Source organism: Ctenopharyngodon idella, chromosome 5 (genome assembly GCF_019924925.1).
Source record: "Ctenopharyngodon idella isolate HZGC_01 chromosome 5, HZGC01, whole genome shotgun sequence".
NCBI lineage: Eukaryota > Metazoa > Chordata > Actinopteri > Cypriniformes > Xenocyprididae > Ctenopharyngodon > Ctenopharyngodon idella.
The window spans coordinates 14,448,076-14,470,432 of record NC_067224.1 but is presented as its reverse complement, the minus strand read 5'-3'; positions in this window follow the sequence as shown (position 1 = coordinate 14,470,432).

The following is a 22,357-nucleotide window of genomic DNA, read 5'->3' as shown; positions in this document are numbered from 1 at the left end:
TCCCAGATTCCCGTAAGGCCCTGCAGAGGTTTTTGGGATTCGCCAATTTTTACCGGCGTTTTATTCGCAACTTCAGCCAACTAGCCGCTCCTCTGACCGCCTTAACCTCCACCGCAACGGCGTTCAGGTGGTCTAATACAGCTGAGGCTGCATTTTCCAATCTGAAGAGCCGCTTTGTTTCGGCTCCCATTCTTGTCGCCCCTGATCCTTCACGTCAGTTTGTGGTGGAGGTTGATGCTTCAGAGGTGGGGGTAGGGGCAGTTCTTTCCCAGCGCGCCGCCACGGACGATAAGATGCATCCTTGCGCGTTTTTTTCTCATCGCTTATCCGCCGCCGAACGGAATTACGACATTGGTAACAGGGAGCTGCTGGCGGTCAAATTAGCTTTGGAAGAATGGCGTCACTGGTTGGAGGGGTCGGGGGTACCTTTCATCGTCTGGACCGATCATAAGAATTTAGAATACATCAGATCCGCTAAAAGACTAAACTCTAGGCAGGCTCGGTGGGCTCTGTTTTTCGGTCGTTTCGATTTTTCTCTATCATATCGTCCCGGGTCTAAGAACATCAAGCCCGATGCTTTATCTCGTATTTTTGATCGTTCCGAGCGCCCGTCCACTCCCGAGTGTATTTTACCTGAGAGACTCATTGTCTCTTCACTCACATGGGAGGTCGAGTCGAAGGTCCACACGGCCTTAGAAGGGGTAACGCCTCCGCCCGGGTGCCCACCGAGTCGATTATTTGTACCAGAGAGGTTACGTCCAGACGTTATCCGATGGGGCCATGATTCCAATCTGGCTTGTCATCCAGGGGTTAGTCGTACCATGTTTTTGGTTAAGCAACGATTCTGGTGGCCCTGCATGGCTCGCGATGTTCGCAATTTTGTTTTGGCTTGCTCTGTCTGCGCTCGTGGTAAGATTTCTAATCGTTCCCCAGATGGGCTTCTTCAACCGCTGTCTGTCCCTTCAAGACCCTGGTCCCACATAGCGCTAGATTTCGTAACAGGCCTCCCTCCTTCACAGGGCAATACGGTGATTTTGACCGTAGTGGACCGGTTCTCGAAGGCGGCACATTTCATCCCCTTGCCCAAATTACCCTCTGCCAAGGAGACAGCGGTTACTGTCATTAATCACGTCTTTCGTATTCATGGCCTCCCGGTAGACGTGGTTTCTGACAGGGGATCCCAGTTTACCTCCAGATTCTGGAAGGAGTTTTGCAGATTACTGGGAGCGACTGTTAGTTTGTCATCTGGGTTCCATCCCCAGAGTAACGGGCAAGCTGAGAGAGCCAACCAGGATTTGGGGAGAACGTTGCGATGTCGGGTAGCTCAGAATCCTTCATCCTGGAGTCAGCAGCTTCCTTGGGTGGAGTACGCGCACAACTCGTTACCAGTGTCGGCTACGGGCCTGTCGCCTTTCCAGTGTAGTCTAGGTTACCAGCCACCTATCTTTCCTAGTCTGGAATCCGAAGTCGCGGTCCCCTCCGCTCACGCCTTCGTCCAGAGGTGTCGTCACACGTGGAGAAGAGCCCGAGAGACTCTTATTCAGGTGGGAGCGCGCACCAAGGCCCAGGCCGATCGCCACCGGCTGAAGCCTCCCGTATACGTCGTCGGACAAAAAGTGTGGCTTTCTTCCAGGAACATTCCGCTCCGCTCCGTATGTAATAAGTTGGCACCTAAATTCATTGGCCCGTTTACTGTCACCAAGATTCTTAGTCCGGTGACAGTCCGCCTCAAATTCCCCCCAGCGTACCGTAGAATTCACCCCGTATTCCACGTATCTAAAATCAAACCTGTTTTTCATGCTAACATTAATCCGCCGGTTCCGGTTCCCCCCCCGCCGCGTCTCGTAGATGGGGAACCCGTTTATTCGGTTCGTCGTATTTTGGACGCTAGGCGAAGGGGACGCGGATTCCAGTACTTGGTGGACTGGGAGGGTTACGGTCCGGAGGAGAGGAGTTGGGTTCCTGCCAGGGACATCCTGGATCACTCTCTTATTGATGATTACTATCAACAGGTAGGCTCTCCTGGGAGCGCCAGGAGGCGCTCATAGGAGAGGGGGTACTGTCACGGTTCATGGATTCACTTACTCACCCTCGTGTGTTGTTGTGTGTGTGTGTGTGTGTGTGTGTGTGTGTGTGTGTGTGTGTTGGGTGTGAGTGAATGATTGTGTGGGCGTCACCCATTATGGTCTGATTGCGATCTGTTGCCAGCTGTGTCTTGTTAGTGGTTGTTATATATTGTGCATGTCTTTATGTGTCTTTGTCAGTTCGTTGCAGGCTGTTCCCGGTGTCGTGTTCTCTGTGTGTTTCTTCCTGGTTTTTGGATTCTGGACTTTCGTCGTGTACCCTGTTTTCTGGGTTGGATTATCCTTGTTCTCTGATACCCGCTGTAGCCCTGCGCCACCCAGTGCCTCGCCACTCTGCACGCCACAGCCTCTGCCTCGACTGACCCTTGGAGTGAAGTTATTGTACAGCATTTTCCTGTCAATAAATATTGTTATTCTTGCACTTGGATCCTCTGTCTGTGTTCATTCCCTGACATGACTACAGTGGTTCAAACTTAATGTTATAAAGCAACGAGAATACGTTTTGTGTGCCAAAAAAAACTAAATAGCGACTTTATTCCACAATATCTAGTGATGGGCGATTTCAAAACACTGCTTCATGAAGCTTCGAATCTTTTGTTTCGAATCAGTGGTTCGGAACTGTATCAAACTGTCAAAGTCACGCCCCCCAGTGGTGAACCATTGAAATTTTGAAACACTTATGACGTAACTAAGCCTACTTATGATGTAACGAAGTTTACTGAAATCACGTGACTTTCACGCTCTGAACCACTGATTCGAAACAAAAGATTCGTAAAGCTATTCATCAAAGAATCCTGAAAAAATTATCATGGTTTCCACAAAATATTAAGAAGCAAAACCTTGATAATAATAAAATATATATATATATATATATATATTCTTGAGCACCAAATCAGCATATTACAATAATTTCTGAAGGATCATGTGACACTGAAGACTGGAGAAATGATGCTGAAAATTCAGCTTTGCCATCACAGGAATAAATTACATTTTAAAAATATTTTAAAATAGAAAACATTTCACAAAATTTTTCACAAAATTACTGTATTTTTGATCAAATAAATGCAGCCTTGGTGTACATAAGAGACTTCTTTCAAAAGCATTTAAAAAATCTTAATGTCCCCAAACTTTATAAACTTGCCTTGCCAGTGCATATGATGATTTTATTGACTATCACAGATTATACACACACTCATTTTGCATTTTACAGAAAAATGTCATTTGAAGGGTGCAGTTCCAGATCTTGCGGGTTGGTTGTGAGTATTAGGTTGTGGTGGATGCTCTACCACTGCAATCCCAAATATCCTCTTTAAAATGCATAAAGTGTACTACACGTCTGGATATATGCCCAGTTATTGTGCACTTCTCCATCATCTGCTGTTATGACCAATATGTACACAAACATCTCTTTTAAATGAAATTTTGTATTTGAGTTGACCTTCAAAAAGCACTGGAATAAGGGCAATGCTTTACCACCACAAAAACTGAATTTGGGATGCTGCAGTAAAAAGTGGGAAAATGAGGATCGGGGTGTGGGCTTAAAGCCTGAATACATTCACCCCCAAAGCTTAGTCTGTTCTGTCCATAGCAAATACAGAGTTATCCCACTCTAGCCATGTAGGTGAAGGGTGAGACTAGAGAGAAACAAAGAAGAAGAGAGGGTTTTTACATCCAGACTATGTGCAAGAATGGAAAGATCATCACAGAAATCAAGCCTGTCCACCTACATGTGCTTCCCATCTGTCCTGTCACGCACAAAAATCAGTCTGCTTTTAACTCCTTGCTTTTTGAAGTGCAAAGGGGATTCTACAGAAAATTACCTTGACTATGTAGACAGTGAAGCTGAAAAGATATGAATTTAAAAACAGACTATGCTAACAGTGCTAAGTTCAGCCAAAACTGTGCTAACAGTTTTACTCTGTAGTAATGCTTAAAAGTAGCAGTGCTCCCTAATAACATTTAAAATTGATGCATCACAATTTGTGCATCAAACCACAACAGTTTAAGACTTCAGCATGATGACCTTATATGTGATGTAAAAAAAAAAAATTGACTAGGCTCAATAAATGGCCAAATAAATGGCCATTTTCTACCCTGATTTTAGCCCTCTGGTTTGAACACTATCTCCTTTTAGACCTCAATGTAAATGCCCACTGCTTCTATTGTCTTTGCATATGAAAGAAGTATTGTGGAACTTTTACTATGTTTTTACTATTACAGCTGCTGAGATTAATAATAAAAGGTGTTGATTATAGCATTATATTTTGATCTTTTCAGTGATAAAGACCATGATGTGAACAGAAAAGGGTCTTAATGTGGCTTTAGAAGGAAATATGGTCAATACTCTTCTGAAATAAATGTTTTGGATAGTACCTCTTGGTGAGGTTAAAGACTTTTCTCCATTTCATCAAGAATGCAATGAATTCAACTGTACGGTGCTCAGTCTCTCTCTATTCAATACAAGCCACGACTCTCCAGGGAAGGCGACTGAGGGAAAATCCACTTTAAATTCAAATTGGTTCATGGGATTCCCTGTTGTTATTGTGGCCACAGTGGGAAATGAAGCTGAAATAGCTTTAAAATGGGAAATGAACTGCAGACTTAAGATGAAATATTTTGTCAAGCTCCAGCAAGGCATAAGAAAAAAGAGACAAACCACTTGACAAACAATTATCCAGAGACCAATTGAAGTACTCCAACCAACATGCACATCAACAGGAAATCCTGCACATCAATTCCATGTCATAGCTGTGAATGACATATAGACTCACAAGTTGAATACTGATGTAGACGATCCTCCACTGTGTGACACAATAGACACTAATGTATACAATACCAAAACATAGGCTTCTATTGTTTTTAAGTGTATTATTTAAAATAATAAATGTATATGCGATTAAAGTGGTGAAAAAAACATTAAAAGTGTTTTATTTTGTTTTTTATTATTTTATTTTTACATACAAATGTATTTAATTAATTGGAAGTGTAATGTATTAAACTGATAATTGATTGGCACTAATTTACAATGAAGTAAAACCACTGCAAAAGTGCTAATTTAAATAAAAAAAAATAAATAAAAAAAAAAGTGTTTTAGATGGATTTTGTTCTTCCTGATACTGCCAGTAACAAATGCAAATTGCGAGTGGTCTTGAAACCAGGCTGAGTTCTGTCATGGACCAGGAAAATGTCAGCCATGAGTCCACTGAGAGAGTCACGTTTTAAAAGCTGGATTTTAAACACACCTAAATAATAACATCTCATTAGAAAAAAAAAAAAAAACTTAAGTAACTTTCTAAAGAAAATTTGAATATATGGCTACTTATGTATAAACTCACATGTCTATATACTGACGATAGTCTTAAATTTGGGCTCAGGTGATGGTAGAGGAATTTGGGCACCCATGCATGAAAGCTATGCACAATATCTATATGATATAATATTAGGATATTTGATATTGTACGTTTTTGCCTTACTTCAGTTTAGAGTAATATTTGGTTGAATAAGTCGACTGAATCAAATAAGGGCAATTTGCTTTTATTTTCAGATGCAGTACTCAAACATAATGTGTCCAATTTATCTATCAACCTTCAAAATGGAAGGCATATCAACAGGGATATTTTATCACCCCAAAATCGGATGGCTTCAGTTGGACGGACGGATGGATGGGAATGTGTATGTGTATATTTATATATTCTACAGTTAATAGGAAACACTTATTAGCAATGACTATTTAGTTCGCATATATTTTCAGGAACATTTCCTTTGCACACCGAACTGTAAACAGTAGGCAGTAAAGAGCAAAACGAAATATTTGATGATGCCCAACCCCATTAAATATACCAAGTTAACTCTACCCCAGAAGGCACCATATTCCCCTGAAAATCTGGCAGGCTTACAGATTGTCTCAAGATGATTCAAGTTACTGATTGCCTGAAGCCTTTAAACCATCAGCGAAGAGCTTTGAGGTAGGCCCCAAGAGAGCCAAAGAGAGAGAGAGCACAGCTTCTTGAATATGCCATTACATTTCAGGAGGAATACATTAAATCCTGTGAGGAGCACAGCAGGGAGTGTTTTTTCACTCAAACACATCTTATAGAAAAGGCTTTAATTGTTGTAAGGGCAATGGCAATAAACTACATAGAAAAAGATCTGAGAACGTTAAAAAACTATTCAAAAACACTTATACAACAGTTAGTAGAAGCACTCATGTGAAAACACAAATTCAATGGGGAATTAGAAACTTTTTAAGAGGTCCAAAACAGCATAAAGCATGCCACAAGTCTTTTGAATGGTAAGCTTAATAGTTTGCTAGAATTACACAGTTTCATGACAGGTGGCTTCGTCTCATTGTCATTGTCCTCATTCTTCATATTCATATTTTCAGAAATGATCCGCTCTTGTGGCTTTGAGATCATGTACTGTTTGCACCTTGGTTGGTTCCAGTTTTGTGACCTTTTAATATAATCACAGTGTCATCATGTGTGCTACATGTACTATTAATGACAAAATGTTTATGTAGGCTACGTGTCACTTTTAGCATTGTGGCTGCTCACATGACAGTTTACAGATTGTGTATAGACAACGTGATCTCATGAGAATACGTGTGTATTTTTACATAAAGTGTGGTTCTACCACACGTACATTTACTTACCTTTTCATACACACAAAACTTAAACAATATTGACGTATTAACAGCAATAAAACGTAAAACATTTACGTATCCAAGTGTGAATGTGTATGAATTCCCATGTATTAATATTAAAATCGTGGCGTTAATGTTTTAAATCTGTTGTATTCAATTGTCATATCAATACATGTTTTTAGTCAAATTTATTGAATGCAGTTTACTGCTTAATATGACAGTTATCTGCTTAATATGAAATAACATTTCTGTTCGTGACTTGTGCTGCAAACTCATTTTGGAGGATTACATAATGTTAAACAAGACTACACTTTGAAACCTTAAAATGAATAAAATATCTGTAATTGTTTAACCATTTTGTAATATTTAGTTTGTTTGCTGTGAGACACAGAAAGCGTTTTCTCCTATGCAGCGACTAACAATACAACTACAAGATACATCAAAGCACAACATAAATTCACAAATCACATCACTTTTATTTGTTCGCTGTACTCCAACTCTTTAGAATTCATGTTTGTAAGGAACAGATCCAAATATAGCCCTTTATCCTGCGATATTTATCTTCATTCTCAGCAGCGACCGTCACAGTCAAAGCCCGCGCTCGTTATGATTCAAATTTGAAAGTTGCGCCCTCGATAAGCGTTACGACATGATTTACGGCACTGATATCGAACGCTCATTGGTTCTCACCTGCTTCATCACAGAATTGCGGCGTGTCGTATTTCAGTGGACTGACATTTGAAATGAGTGCGTGCCATCACGGAGAGAAGCCGGATACATATTTTCATGGATTAATAACTTAAATTCTGCTCTGTATCCCATAAAAAACTATTACCGCCAGAGAGGACTGCGACTGCAACTCATCATCATTTGAACTACTTTTGGTACCACATTTTTTACATTTTCGCAATAAATTATTGTGATTGCGCTTGTTTGTCTGTTACTCTTTTACTTATAACAGTATAGTTTTAAGAAATGGTTATGGGAAGGTTTAGGGGTAGGTGTAGGATTAGTGGCTCAAAATATCATTTTAATGTTATATTTTTACTAAAATTGTCATTTTTCTACACATTATGTTTTATTCTTTTAACATTCTGTATATAATGGTTCTGTTTGGGTTCGGGATGGGGTTTAGGGATCTTATATTTATCTACAAAACGATAAAAGGGAAATTATACATAGGCTATATCTTTATGACATGAAAGATTCGTAAATATTTTAAGTATTTTTACGTTTTAGTGCTATAAATACGTCAATATTGTACGTTTCAGCACCTTTCTAAATGTACATTCATGTACGTTTTGTGTCTTTGAAAGTTACATATTTATACCTACGTGTTAACAAGGAGACCAGGCTGGTATAGAAGTGACTTTGTTTTTGTTGTGTTTAAAACTGGGAAGAAAAAAAAAAAAAAAAAGATTTAAAGGGATAGTTCATTTTTGTAGTTCACTGTCATCATTTACTCACCCTCAAACTAATACTGTTTTACTTACTTTCTTCTGTGGAACATAAAAGATGTTATTTTGAAGAATGTTTCAACTGTTTTTGTCCATACAATGAAAGTCAACGGGGCCCAGGGGCGTCGCTAGGCCCCCCTAAATTTCTACTCTGCCCCCCTAAAAAATTGTGATTAGCTCTGTAATCTATATAAACTTGTAATTGCGAGATATGTCAGAATTACGAGAAATAAACTCACATTTGCGAGTTATAAAGTCAAAACTGGGTGATCTAAATTTGCAATTGCGAGAAAAAAGTCAGAATTGTGAGATAAAAAGCAATTTCAATTCAAAATTACATTTTTTTTTTAAATTAAAATGCATTATTGTGGGTATTGTGGCATTATATTGACATCATGCACAGAAATGATCAAAACACAATCACACTGTAAACATGATTTGTTGATTTAACTTAAAGTAGCCTAACCTGCCTTAAAATTTGGAGTTCAATTAAACTAAAAATTTGAGTTGATACAAAGAAAGATTTATTAGTTTACTCAACAGAAACTCAAAATAGTATGTTATCTGAACAACATTTGTGAACCTAAGCTGGGGTGACAAAAGTTTTATGAAAAGTTGTGATAACGAATCATGAAAATATTTTTTTACAGTGCAGTGCCAGTGACAGACAGCACTCTGTCTGAATGACAGCGACAGAGATACACCATGTGGAGTCATTTCGTTCTACTAAATAATAATGACCCAGCAGCTGATTGTGACATTTATAGCCCTAGACTAAAGGCATTAGTGGTTATTGATGTCACTTTGAATTATAGACATGGCAAACTGATAGATTCATGTGCTGTTATTTTTTATAGAAAAAATGGAATGGTTTAATATAGGACAGATTAAATATACTACCAATCCAGACAATTACGGTAATAAGTTTTGTCTATAACCTACTCTAAATGAATATTAATGAATATGATATGGTTAGCTAAAATGATTTGAAATAAAATCAATTTTCAGGGGTGGACTTGAAATAATATTTTAAATATTTTTAATCATACCCTCATTGGAGGCTGAGCCCCCCTAATACTGAAATCCTAGAATTGACCCTGATGGGGCCCAGTGTTTTTTTAACCCAAACAATCTTCAAAATTTCTAACTTTGCGTTCAGCAGAACAAAGAAGGTCAGAGACATTGGCCTCCTCGGTTATGTCATCCTGGTGCCACTGATCAAACGCGTCCAAATCTGACCACTGTGTTGTCAAAACTATTTGTTCCACAGAATGAAAGAAAACAATGACAGTTTTACATTCTTTGTAATTAAAACAGAAATGGACACAATCTTTACACTTTATCTAACCTCCAATAAATTGACTGTCAACAATCACAGACAAAGACGGATGAGGGCTAAATTGTTGATAACTCCCTGCCAAAAGAGAAATATTACTCCAGAAGCTTTGATCTAATGGACTTACCACTAGCAGAAGGTTCGAGTTATTTGTCTTGCCACAGCACAGATACAGAGATGCTTGACTACATTTGACCTAGTCAGCAGCTGGGGTCTTCACAGCCTCTTGTTTTTGTAGACACCTACGGATTTGATTTTTTTTTTTCTCTCTCTCTCTCTCTCTCTCTCTCTTTCTTTCTCTCCCTCTGTTACTTTCATGTTTTAGGATCTTAGAACCTCACTTTCATACAGCCCAATTACTAGGACAATGTCTAAAGATGAAAGCTGTTTTATCTTCAGAATTAAAATGGATTTCAAAGGATGAGGAGGACTTTTGATTACCAGATCCATTTACAGCTTATTATAACAGTATGTATCAATGTTGACTAAGCCATAGGGGGCCTGAACAACACATAATCAAGTAGTCCACCAATGTTCAGCTTACAAGTTAATTTGATTGGTAAAAATCCATAATGAAATTGCTTCTACTGAATTGTTGTCAAAAACAAGGACCTTGGCTGCTTTATTTTGGAGTTAAAAAGAAAGACAAAAGGGTGGAGGAAAAAAATCTTTATAGCCCAACTAATTTTATAAACTGAATAAATTGTGTGATACAAAATGTAATATTTCATGTCAAAATGCTAACATAGGTTGTACATATGAAGACATGAAGTCAAAATCAATACATTTTGTGCACAAAATTCTAACTCTCAAACTTATTTTGCTTAGCATGAAATTCATACAAGTTCGTTCTGTTTCATAAACAGAGGCAGGGATATATACTAATGAGGACGGAAAAGGTAACAAAGATGCAAACCCCCTAGGGGGCTCAGTAAGCATGTCCCACATAAAGAACGATTTCTAAATATCATCATTAAAATGTGGATGTACAGTTGGTTTTAGCATTGGATATAGGGAAAAACTCACCCTAGACCTACCAATAAAAAATAATAATAATAATACTAGTAATAATCCTATTTAACTGTGTAAAAAAGTTATTATTATTATTATTATTATTATACAGAACAGTAAAATTACAATACTAATATTTGTAGCTGTCTTAATTTCTTAGGTTTCAAATGTTAAACCATAAAGTTTTTATTTGCTTTTGCTTCCCACAGAGAGAACTAACAGCTACTCATTTGCTGACAACAGAATGATTGGTGCATGTTGAGTTTTCAAATACAAATGGGTATTTATAAGCAACCCAAACTCACAGCACTTGCAGAGATGGAGTTCATGTAGAGTAACATTTTCTGCGAAAAACAACTTTTGACAATTCAAACCCAACCCCAACACCCAGTTTCAAAAACTCATCGGATCTAGCTTCACACAAATGACCTATTTTGTATCCAAAATGTTGATTTTTGTAGAATGGTGACAAGTTTGCATCCCTGAATAGGGGTGAATGTACTTTTAATGGCATACAGAAAAAAACAGGAACAAAATGTACCCAGCCTGTTACAAAATGCATTTTCTCCACAAAATGCTCATTCTTTGAATGAGATATGAATTTTTTCCTTGTCTGGATCACATCCACAAAATGTTTTTGTATGCTCTATTTCTTGCTTCAACATGTCACAAAATGCATTTTGTTCACATTCAGCAGATGTAATTCATTCAGTCCAAGAAATTAGTCAGGTTACACTTGGCGCTCCATAGTAAATCCTCATCAACCTGAGGTAGTTAATGATTTCACAATCATGTTTTGGTGGATAAGAAGAAGAAACAAAATTCATAAACAGACTATTTCAGCCCTGTCCTTCTTATACCTCTCCACTAACTTGTTTTCGAGAAAATGTTAGCTGTCTCAGGTAGCTCTAATGAGGAAAAAAAAAATCTTTGCAGTGCTATAAGCACAGATGATGCCTGGGGCTAGTACATTCTTTGCATGGAATAAATCCGACTGAATTGGTGAGCTCCTGAGCGCTGGCAGTGCATCATGAGTGCAATTACTATACAGCAATGAATATATACATCTTTAATGGCACCTATTGCGCTGAACACACTGTACAATGAAATCCTTCTGTTCGCCTGGCATTCTACTCTACTATGTCTTAGTGTCAGACAGGAATTTAGTTCAAAACAAGACATAAAAACACAAATGACATGCTAGAAGCAATATCAGACAGTGGTCAAAGAGGTGTGTTTTTATAATTGTGGCTCTGAATCGATATTCTTTGAGTGTAGTTTTCTAGTTATACTTGCAAAGCAGGATTGTTGCCAATAGGGATGTAAGAAAAACAACCTGTAAAAACAGACATAAATCTCAGAGTGCTTATTCCCTTGTGGAAACCAGTTGCTGTCTGTAAGCTCACCACTTGTGAAAGGTCAGGATTCATAGTAAACAACTTCTCTTTGGTAGTAGGACTCACGGCCAACGATCTGCATACCAAGAATATTTACACACAAACCACACAAACAGCCTCTTCTTGCCAGGAAATATGCAGCTGAAACACTTGGGCTCAAATGTAGAGCTCAAGTCATAAAGACAGGTAGATTCAAGTCTTGTCAATAAAGCAAATAAACTGATATTTACGACTGAATTTCAATAAAATTATTGTGCGGGTCCTGTAACATGAGGTTAACAGTTAAAGGGTTAGTTCACCCAAAAATGAAAATTCTGTCATCATTTAGGCTACTCACCCCCATAAGACTTTCGTTTATCTTTGGAACGCAAATGAAGATCTGTTTGATGAAATCTGAGAGCTTTCTGTCCTTCCATAGACAGCCTGTGCAATTGAAACTTTGACGCTTCAAAAAGTTCATAAAAAGATCAGAAAACTAATCCATATGAATTGAGTGGTTTAGTCCAAATTTTCTGAAGAGATTCGATTGCTTTATATTATGAACAGATTTAATTTTGAAGCATCAACTTTTGAAGTGTCAAAGTTCCAGTTGCACTGATGAGTCATCCAAATTGTTTTTAGCTTTCCAGGATAAGCAAGACTGTAAATTGTAAATGAACATATCTGCTAAAAGTAAATTGTTTATTGGTATGGCCTAAAACTAACAAAGAAGAAGAACTAAAATACACAAAAACGTATTCTTGATTTAATGGGGTCTTTAATGCTCTTTATTATTCTCATCCTGTTTGACTCAAAGACCCCCTGTTACACAACAACAAGTTGAGAAAACTCAAAAACCTCGTCCAGATGGTTGCCTTAAACTAGGGCTCTGAACCGGTTCAAGGAACGAAAACGAAAACCGGAAACGAACGAAATTTTGACCGGAACGTAACCAGAAACGGAAACGAAATCCAATTTAATCATTCTGAACAGAAACGCTAATTTGAAATGGCCATTAACAAAGTGTGTGAAATAACCGCGCTTACGCGCTCAGGCTCAGTTGTCAAGTCATCATAGGTTAGGTAAGTCACAACGGCAATGCCCTGGCATTAGTTTTTCCGATGATATATGTCACCAACCGTCAAGCATTAGGCCTACATTTAAGTGAAAATGAATGTCAAGTACAATGCAGCTTGTTGTGCGTTTTGAAACCAGCGAAAATTTGCAGGATATGTAGAGCATTTCACACAACGTCACATCACGCACATGCAGCGCTTCTGTGAAAGGAGAACAGAATAAAACTATAGGCCTACATAACACATGTAAAATAAAAGGGAATATTTAGGCCTATAGGCTACGTGGAATATTTCACTTAAATAATTAGGTCTACAGATTAACAAAACGAAAGTGGTTCATTGTGGCGCACTCCAAAGATCTAGGAAAGGAACAGACATTCTGCTTTTTTTTGTTATTTTTAAGTGTCTTTTGTAAATGTATGAATTATGTCTTGCTTTTACCTGTATGACCATAAATTACGGAGTAGCCTACAGTTTACTGTCTTAAGGGAAAAAAAATTCCAGTGGTCGCGCAGGCGCCTCACGCGCGCGCGCACAAATTCATGCATTGCTTACTTGATATCGCAGCCTGTTAAATAATTAAAATAAAATACAATCAACCAAACATATAAAACGTTACACTGCCCAATTCAATTCTGTAATACAATCTGCCGTTTACCACCCGTGACCACCGCCTGACTGTGCTGTTATGTGATGATGTCGATAATTTGAGTGAACAAAGCTTACATAATAAATAATAGTTTAGCATTCGTCTCAAAAATGGAAACAGTTGGATTCGTGCCGAATGAGAAAGGGAATCTATTCACTTTAAATTAATTCGTTTTGCATCTTATTTAGTTTTATTTCTAATAAATAAACCCGTTTCTCACCTAGAGCAATATAAGATGGAATGGCGTTGAAAAAGAAAAGTTTTTTTTTTTTTTTTTTTTTTTTTTCCAATTTGTTTTGGCTTGACGTAGGCCTATATATAGCCTGAATAGGCCAACTGAATAGGCCAAAACTTAAAGTTATAACTTTAGAGGTTTTGTGGTAAAATAAAATAGGGCAGTTTTGTTCATAATTTATGTTTACAAACATTATAAACAAAGCTATAGGCTAGGCTATTTGTAAACATTTTACTTTATTCACCGATAAATCACATTATTTCTGAATGTAATAATAAAATGCGACGTAGGCTATAGCTACGCGACGTAGAATAGCGTCGGTATTTTTAACCATGCAGCAAACATTTTAAAATATATTGAAAAAATACTTTAATTTATAAACCGTCGTTTTTTCTTTTGTTTATTAGGTTTATATTTGGACAGAATTGTTATAAAAGATCATTGTAGGCCTATTGGCTAAGATGGCAAATACTCTCTTTTTTTTTAATAAATAAAATGCTGTACGTATTATTATTATTAATAAGTAGGCTACATGCAAACAAAAGAAAAAGTTGAAAAATAACGTTATTAACCGTTATTTTTTCTAATCAAACCGGTTTCGGAACGTTAATAATAGTCTACGGAAGGAACGCTGGAACAGAAACGTTAAAATACCGATTCTGCTCGGAATGAAACGATTGAATTTTTTGTTTTCGTTTTTAAGCCCTGCCTTAAACATTTAATTTTACATGTTGGACAGACACTTAACGCACAATGTCCTTCATTTAAAGCAACTAAAATGCACATGCTTAGATAGGATTGCGTTCCTCTAGATTAAATCAGTAGAGCTAGCACCACCAAGATCATTTAGATCTGGTAAAATGGATACCTTGGATGCTTGAATAAAAGTGTATGCCAAATTGTTTCAGATGCTGTCAAAATATTGACATTGTACCTTGTATGAATATAGCGAATACAGCTGAGATCACCTTGTATTAAAATTCAAAATGATCCTCCAAAGATCTTCCCATATATCTAGCTTATACGTAAACGCTTGTCAGGACAGGCGTAAAACTCTGTCCACACTACCTGCCAGGGAGCTTCAGAGGCATTTGATGGGCAGCAGACCATTTTTAAGTGAAGGCTCAGCGTTTCCCTGCACCCCTGTGGCAGTGCCAAGTCCACCATCTGGTGCAGTTCTCTGATCCATGCAGGAGCACTCACGGCTGGGGAGAGAGCCTGTTTCCTGGTCCCCCGTCTCCCCTCTTCAGGCTCCAGGGCAACCATCAAGCTTTCAATCAGTCATCACAGAGACGGCAGCCCCACAGGTCGCCTTTGAGACCACCTGGCAGCATACATCACCAGATTTACATAAAGGTGGAAAAACAGTCAAAACCAGTGAGGCTTCAAAGGAAGGCGTGAAAACAAAAGAAAGAGTTTGTGAAGCAGAGGTGATTTTTTTTTTCTTCTTCTTCTTCTTCATTTGACAAATAAAGGAACTATTACTGGAAAAGTGACTTTACAGAATTTAAGAACCCATGAAACCTAAATTAGCTTTTAGCTCATTTAAGGCCATCTATATGCAAGTGTACTCCTAAAACTTGATCAAATTACCTTCAACATTTCTCTTCTGAGGAAATGGACCACAAACATTGCTGAGTCATCTTGCACTCAGGGCTCTCTAGATTGAGAACATCCCTCCCTCTTAAATATTCTACAAGTTCATTGTCCAAGCTGTGACAAACTAAAATCTATACTAGCTTTACAAAAAGGAAGCACCCAAATTTCCAGTTTCAAAAGAAAATATGGAAACACACACACACACACACACACACACACACACTTGTATATATGGTTTACGGGGACTCTCCAAAGACGTAATGGTTTTTATACTGTACAAACTGTACATTCTATCAGCCTACACTACCCCTACCTCTAAACCTACCCATCACAGTAAACTGTCTGCATTTTTTGAATTTCAAAAAAACACCGTTTAGTATGTTTTTTAAGCCATTTGGTTTACGAGGACACAGGAAGTTTCCTCATAAACCATGTTTACGTTGTAATACCCATGTTATTATACACATTTGTGTCCTCGTAAACCATATATACAAGAACAGACACACACACACACAAACAGTGCTTTCTGAACCATTTTATGTGGTCTTTAACAAAATATTGGATTGAATATTGATCAACTGAAAGTAGTGATTATAATTTGCCCTTCTGATAACAACAACACAAGTCAAGAGAAATCTTATAAATTAAATTCAGATTTTTATAAAGGTTGTTCACCTTTGGATCCTAAAAATCCAGCAACAGTCAATCAATTGAGCTTACACAATACCACAAGCCATTATGGTAAAATCAAAGTGGCAACATGCTGGCGAGAGAGAGAAAAACAAAGAACAGCTCTGCAGCTCCAAAAGAGGCACTGAAGGAGAAGAAGACAAGTGACCTCTCAAGCCAGAGAGCAAATTGGGTTTGATATACGCCCATGACATTCCCTAAACTAATAACCGGCCATGCCCAGCCCAGTAATTACAGTGATCCATGAGCCACGGATGAGCTTTGGCCCAGCTACTGCAGCAAACAGGAATCTTCTTGAGTCAATAGCAAGCCTCACTCGCTCTGATCACTTCCTGACACAAGGGCCTCTGCCAGGCCATGCTTACTGCCAGCAATTCATCGACAAGGACAGCGCCCAACATACTCTGCATCTTATCACAGGACATTACTTCTCCACCACAGTGCTTAGAAACTCTGTCCCGCTCTCTCGAGATTTTAAAGTACATGGATATGTCTTCAACTATCTTCTAAACATCTCCCAAGTTCCTAAGTTTGGTCATTCATTAACAAAGTGACACACTTTTGTAAAGTGAAATAGATGGATCAGTGACTTAATACTTAATATTTTTTTTGTTAAATACCATTCATACATACAATGACTTACACATCTTCTACAATGAGCAAATTTCTTTCCTCCTTTTTTTTTTTTTTTTTTTTTTTTGCACAAAGTCAGAAATGTCAGGGTTATACAACTGTCCTGATATAATAATGAAGAATAAAGCCTCATTAAAGGGGACCTATTAAGCAAAATTCACTTTTGCATGGTGTTTGGCTATAAATGTGTGTTGGCAGTGTGTGAACACAACCACCCTATAATGATAAAAATCCAACCACTCCTTTTTTTTAATCCCCATAAATCATAAGCAGTGTCTCAGAACAAGCCGTTTGCAGGTTCCCGGCAATGTGACGTCACATTAGCCACAGGCCCCGCCCACGAATGTTGACAGACACTGCCGTTTTAACATAGAACCGCCCTGAGCGAGTTCACAGCCAGTTTACACAGTCCGCCATTGCTGCACTGACAAGAATGTCTCCCAAGCGTTTTAGGTGTTCTGTAGCTGGATGGATTAATCCACATAGCTCTCTCCATTTACTCCCAAAATCTGAGCCACTAAAGACGAGGTGGATTAATTTTGTTTTTGAAGAAAATGCTCCCTCAACTCTACCGAAATTCTGCACGCATTTCACACCGGACTTCTTTGTGAACGAATGTCAATACAAAGGGACAATACAAAACAGAGGTTGTGCTAAAAATTTGTTACTCAAGGATAGATGAGTACAAACTGTTCGTGATCCAGCTTACAGCCTCCAGAGTGATACTGGATATGGCAGTAATGAAGGCGAGAGCACTTTATTACAGTTCATTGGAGTTGATTTACAGAGATAAAGTTTACCAGTTTATTAAGCACCACCCGAAAAGGCATAAGGTCTTTATATATTTGTTTACTGTTAGTTGTAACGAGTGTTTCTGTGTACTTCGCTATGTATGTTGATGATAATGCGAGAGAGAGAGAGAGAGAGTTTATGGATAATATTTTAATGCACGCTTGTAATGTGTTTTATTAAGCTCTTACATTGATTTTCTAGAGTGAAAACGGACACTTCATCTTTTGTGTGAAGTACAATAAACATCATAAAAATCATCGGTAAAGTCGAAAGGGGGCCGGTACAACAGGCTTGTACTAATATAGTGGAAGAAGACAATATAACCGTAAGTGAACTAAACTATACCTGTTCTATCTCCATGCAGCATATATTCGCAGTTTCTGACATTATAGTGCGTCCTGACTGACTCCTGACACCGGAGAATGAGCTCTTGAAGCTCCGCCCTCTTAGGCCGAGCACAGCAGCTCATTTGCATTTAAAGGGCACACACTGAAATGGCACGTTTTTGCTCAACCTCAAAAAGTGGCAATTTTAACATGCTATAAAAAATTATCTGTGGGGTATTTTGAGCTAAAACTTCACATACACACTCATCAGAGACTTATTTTACATCTTGTAAAATAGGGCATAATAGGTCCCCTTTAAAAATAATGAAATTGTTAATGTTTTTTTTTGATCAAGCCATTTGCCATAATGAGACTAAGATTTACATGTTATCAAGGTATAAGGTGATATGATATTACATTTTACATGACGGAAATACCACATGACATTTTGTGAGTAATTAAATTTAAACTTTTCTTGGAAATGATTTTTCAAATACACAAGATGAATACAAAGAGCAAATTTCTAAGAACTTAGCATGCGTATTTTACTAGATTTTTCCTTTTCTTTATCACAAACACTCTTACATGTCATTGACCCAGAAAATTAAACCAAGGGCCATTGCAGAACAAGGGCTCATGAGGCTCTTAGTGTATATCAAGGCAATTTATTATTGGTTAGCCAAAATAGAGTACCATGAAAGATCTCTTTTCACTTTCTAGATTCATTTGAAATGCAGCTGGGCTTTGTATAAAAAAAAATATATATATATAATTATATATATATATATATATATATATATATATATATATAATTAAAAAAAAACATGTTCCAAGTAAAACAGTCATAAATTTGCTATGATCAAACAGAGGATCACAAAGATGATAGTCTACGCTTATCTATTTGTTTCCTCGATCATCAATGGAGTCCATTGTGTGTTTAAATTTACCCAAAGGCACAAATAAAGTGTCTCTGCGTCAGATAATGTTCACGGCCTATAAAACCACCAGTATGAGGATCACGCTACATAGAACGATTGAACCTTAGATTTCACCCTCTCTGATATAAATACAGGATTATAACATTGGGGTTTCAGAAACATAAGAAACTTCTTTGTCCCAGTTTCTCCTCCTAATACGAATCAGCGATCTGGTGGAGGAAATGTGTGACTTTAACAAGCCGTAACATTAATCTGATGGAATCCAGATGTAAAGGAGATGAGAGACCAAGCTACAGCCATCCGAGGAAGCCACACACCAAATATGGCCTTGTATATAGCAATACTAAACACATTTCCTTTAAATCCCCATGGCGCATCCAACAAACCACTCTTATTAAGCAACAAAACTTGTTATGATGGCATTTCTACCATAAGATTAGAGCAAAGCAATTGAAAAATTACTATTTTGGTTCATATTTATAGCTTTAATAGAAAAAAGACACTGGTTTAAAAAGGTATCAGTATCTATCTATTAGGGGTGGGCGATATACTGGTAGACATGATTAAAGGTAGGGTAGGTAATTTCGGAGAGGAGCAATAGCAAGCTAGCTTTGAAAGCATGAGGTCCCACCCTCCTTTCAGAGTGCTCTCCAAAGCCACGACTCCTCCAAAAGAAATGAAGGTACAAAGCAGATTCTGCAAAGGTGTCATGAGACGAGAGACGCCGTTAAATTACCTCATGTCTACCGGTATTGACAATAACCGTGCTATTTAAAAAATGAAATATCGTTATCGTGTTAATTAGGTGTGTGTAATACTTCAAATGAATAGTACACGTATGATAATATGGCACATAAATTGTCCAGCGGCAGTATCTGGTTGACATCCCAACGTACAGTAGGTGGCGGTATTGCACCTTAGTGCTGATTGCCATCTGTCATAAAACACAAGAGGTCACAGCGCGCAGCTGCTACTGCCGCATAAAAGCATGTTGTTGAATATGACAGATGAGACACTCTACCCACACTCCAAGAAAATTAATTCACCAGTGTGGAACTTTTTTGGATTCCATGAAAATGACACATTAATCACCCCAGTTTGCAGGATTTGCCAATCAACGGTGAGCGCAAAAGGGGGCTAAAGCACCAACCTGTTCACCCACCTATGTCCTCCGTTATCTTTCAGATTTGGCCACTGTACAGAGAGTGAGTTGCCATTATTTTGTTAGTCCTGAAACTGGAAATTTTAACTGCAGACACCTTTTGGTGTTTTATTATATATCCCTGGGCTTTTAGTCCACAAATGTGCTCATTAAGATTAAAAAAAAAAATCGTATGTTTACTCTAAATATCTTTAGAGAGTAATTTTTACCCAAAATAGGATGATGTGAGCATTATGGAGCGCTAATCTCACATGTAAATTATGTTTCATTCATACTCGACACCGGAGGGTGCCCTCAAGCAGAAACTCCACAAGTGAGACTCATGAGTATTAAGTTCCAGGAAATCCCTTATATGGACAAATATATCCAGTGATCGCTGTAGCTGAATAAAATGCAAATAGAGACATTTTGACTGATTAAACATGAAGAGAATTAACACCATTGTGACAGTATTATGGTTTATCTGTTCTTGAAGCCATCTTGGGTATTTTCATAAGGATAATGTATATTTATAATGCAAAGCCAATCGACATAGCCTTTATCTGGTAGAAATTTGTCAACTGGTAGAGATTTTGGACTATCGTCTCTATCGCAGTTATGCTCATGTGACGTTGCTGTGCTGCGTATCATTTGCATGTGTTTTTAAGCATTGCTGTTTAAAACTGCCCTCGTAAACCACATTCGTAACTGCCCTCGTAAACTATCCTCGTAAACACAGTCGCTTGTGTCTTAAGTGAATGTAAACAGAAAAAGCGCATGTGTATCAGTATATTAGATCAGTGAATTTTGTCATAAGGTGACAGCAACCTAATATACCTGCTGTTGTCTGTGTCATTAATGTTAATCAAACAACAAAAGACAAAGAAAATCACTAACTGCTCCTGCCTGAATCGCTTTTGTAACTTTAATAATAATAAATTAATATTTAATTTGCATATTAAATATTTCTTATTTAGTGCTTGAAGTTTTTCAGGTAAGTCTATTTCATTTGTGTCATTGTTCTATTGTAGTTTTGTCCTTTTGCTTGTAATTAGTTTATTTGTTCTAATTTTTGTTGACTTTTTTTAACTTAGGCTAGTATTAGTTTTTTTGTGATATTGAAATTGGTAAAAAGAATTATAAATCTATCTATCTATCTATCTATCTATCTATCTATCTATCAGTCTGCATGTGACCAGGGACCCTGTAAATAAGAACACTGGTTTAGTAGTTTATCCGAGGGGAGAACAAATTACTTTAGCCAAACAATTATACCTAATTTGTCTTAAGAGCTTTTTAGCAAAGCGGTATTTCCGGAACAACTTTAAAACGTGCATCATATGCACAGTGTTATGTATTTGAATAATGCATTACTCTAGCAAACTCTAGTCCAATTTTCTTCAGCATTTTGACAGAAAAGCAAATTGAATTACTCAGACCATTTGAGTCTATTCAAAAGATGAAAGAAGCATTTTTCATACATATTTCCCACTCTCAGTCCAAACACAGAGAGTGGAGGTAAGTGGTTGTGCTTTTATCAGAGCACAAGCATCAAAATTGCCCATCCAATCGACACCAACAATAGCAGCATTGCAGGTAAATGGGAATGCCATAAATCAGAATTGCAAACCATACTGAAATGACCATTTTTGGATGCTTCAAACAGATTTAAAAAGAAGTAGTCGCATCCACACGCACTTGATCTCATACTTGTCTCGCATAATTTCACTTGTGACAATGTATACAGAGCATTGTTCAACATGAAGCAGATGGAACCTATAATTACTTCAATTACAGAGCTTGTGAAAGCCTCTCTCAACAGCAATTCAACCTGTCCTGCATCAATCTGTGAGCAAATGATTCTGAAATCAAGCCTGGAAGTGGGGAGGGGAGGAACACCGTTGAGCTCGTCATGGACTAAATAAAACAAATTAAGCTGATGGAAAGCAAGAGGCAAAAAAAGCACAGAGAATGACAAGCGCAATGGAATGAAAAAAAGAGATGCCTTACAACAGAGGCCATCATTTGCATTTAATGCTGGGTTTAAATGCATAAAACAGAACGCCAAGGAACACTGTATTTTTACCACAAGGATGCAACAAACCATCTGATATTATTAACTATAACAAATATTCTCTCACTTCCTTTATTATTTTTTCTTTCCTTCTCTGACAAAAATACTTCCTTTTCCTTTCCTTTCCTTTTCTGACAAAAAATACTGCAAATTCACTCATGGATCAGGTTTATTATAGTTAACTAAAAATAAAACCATATTTTTTGTTTAGTTACTTTATAAAATAAATGTTAACTAAAATAAAATAAAATACAAAAAACATACACTTTTTTTCAGCTAGCTAGTTTCTCATTTTAAT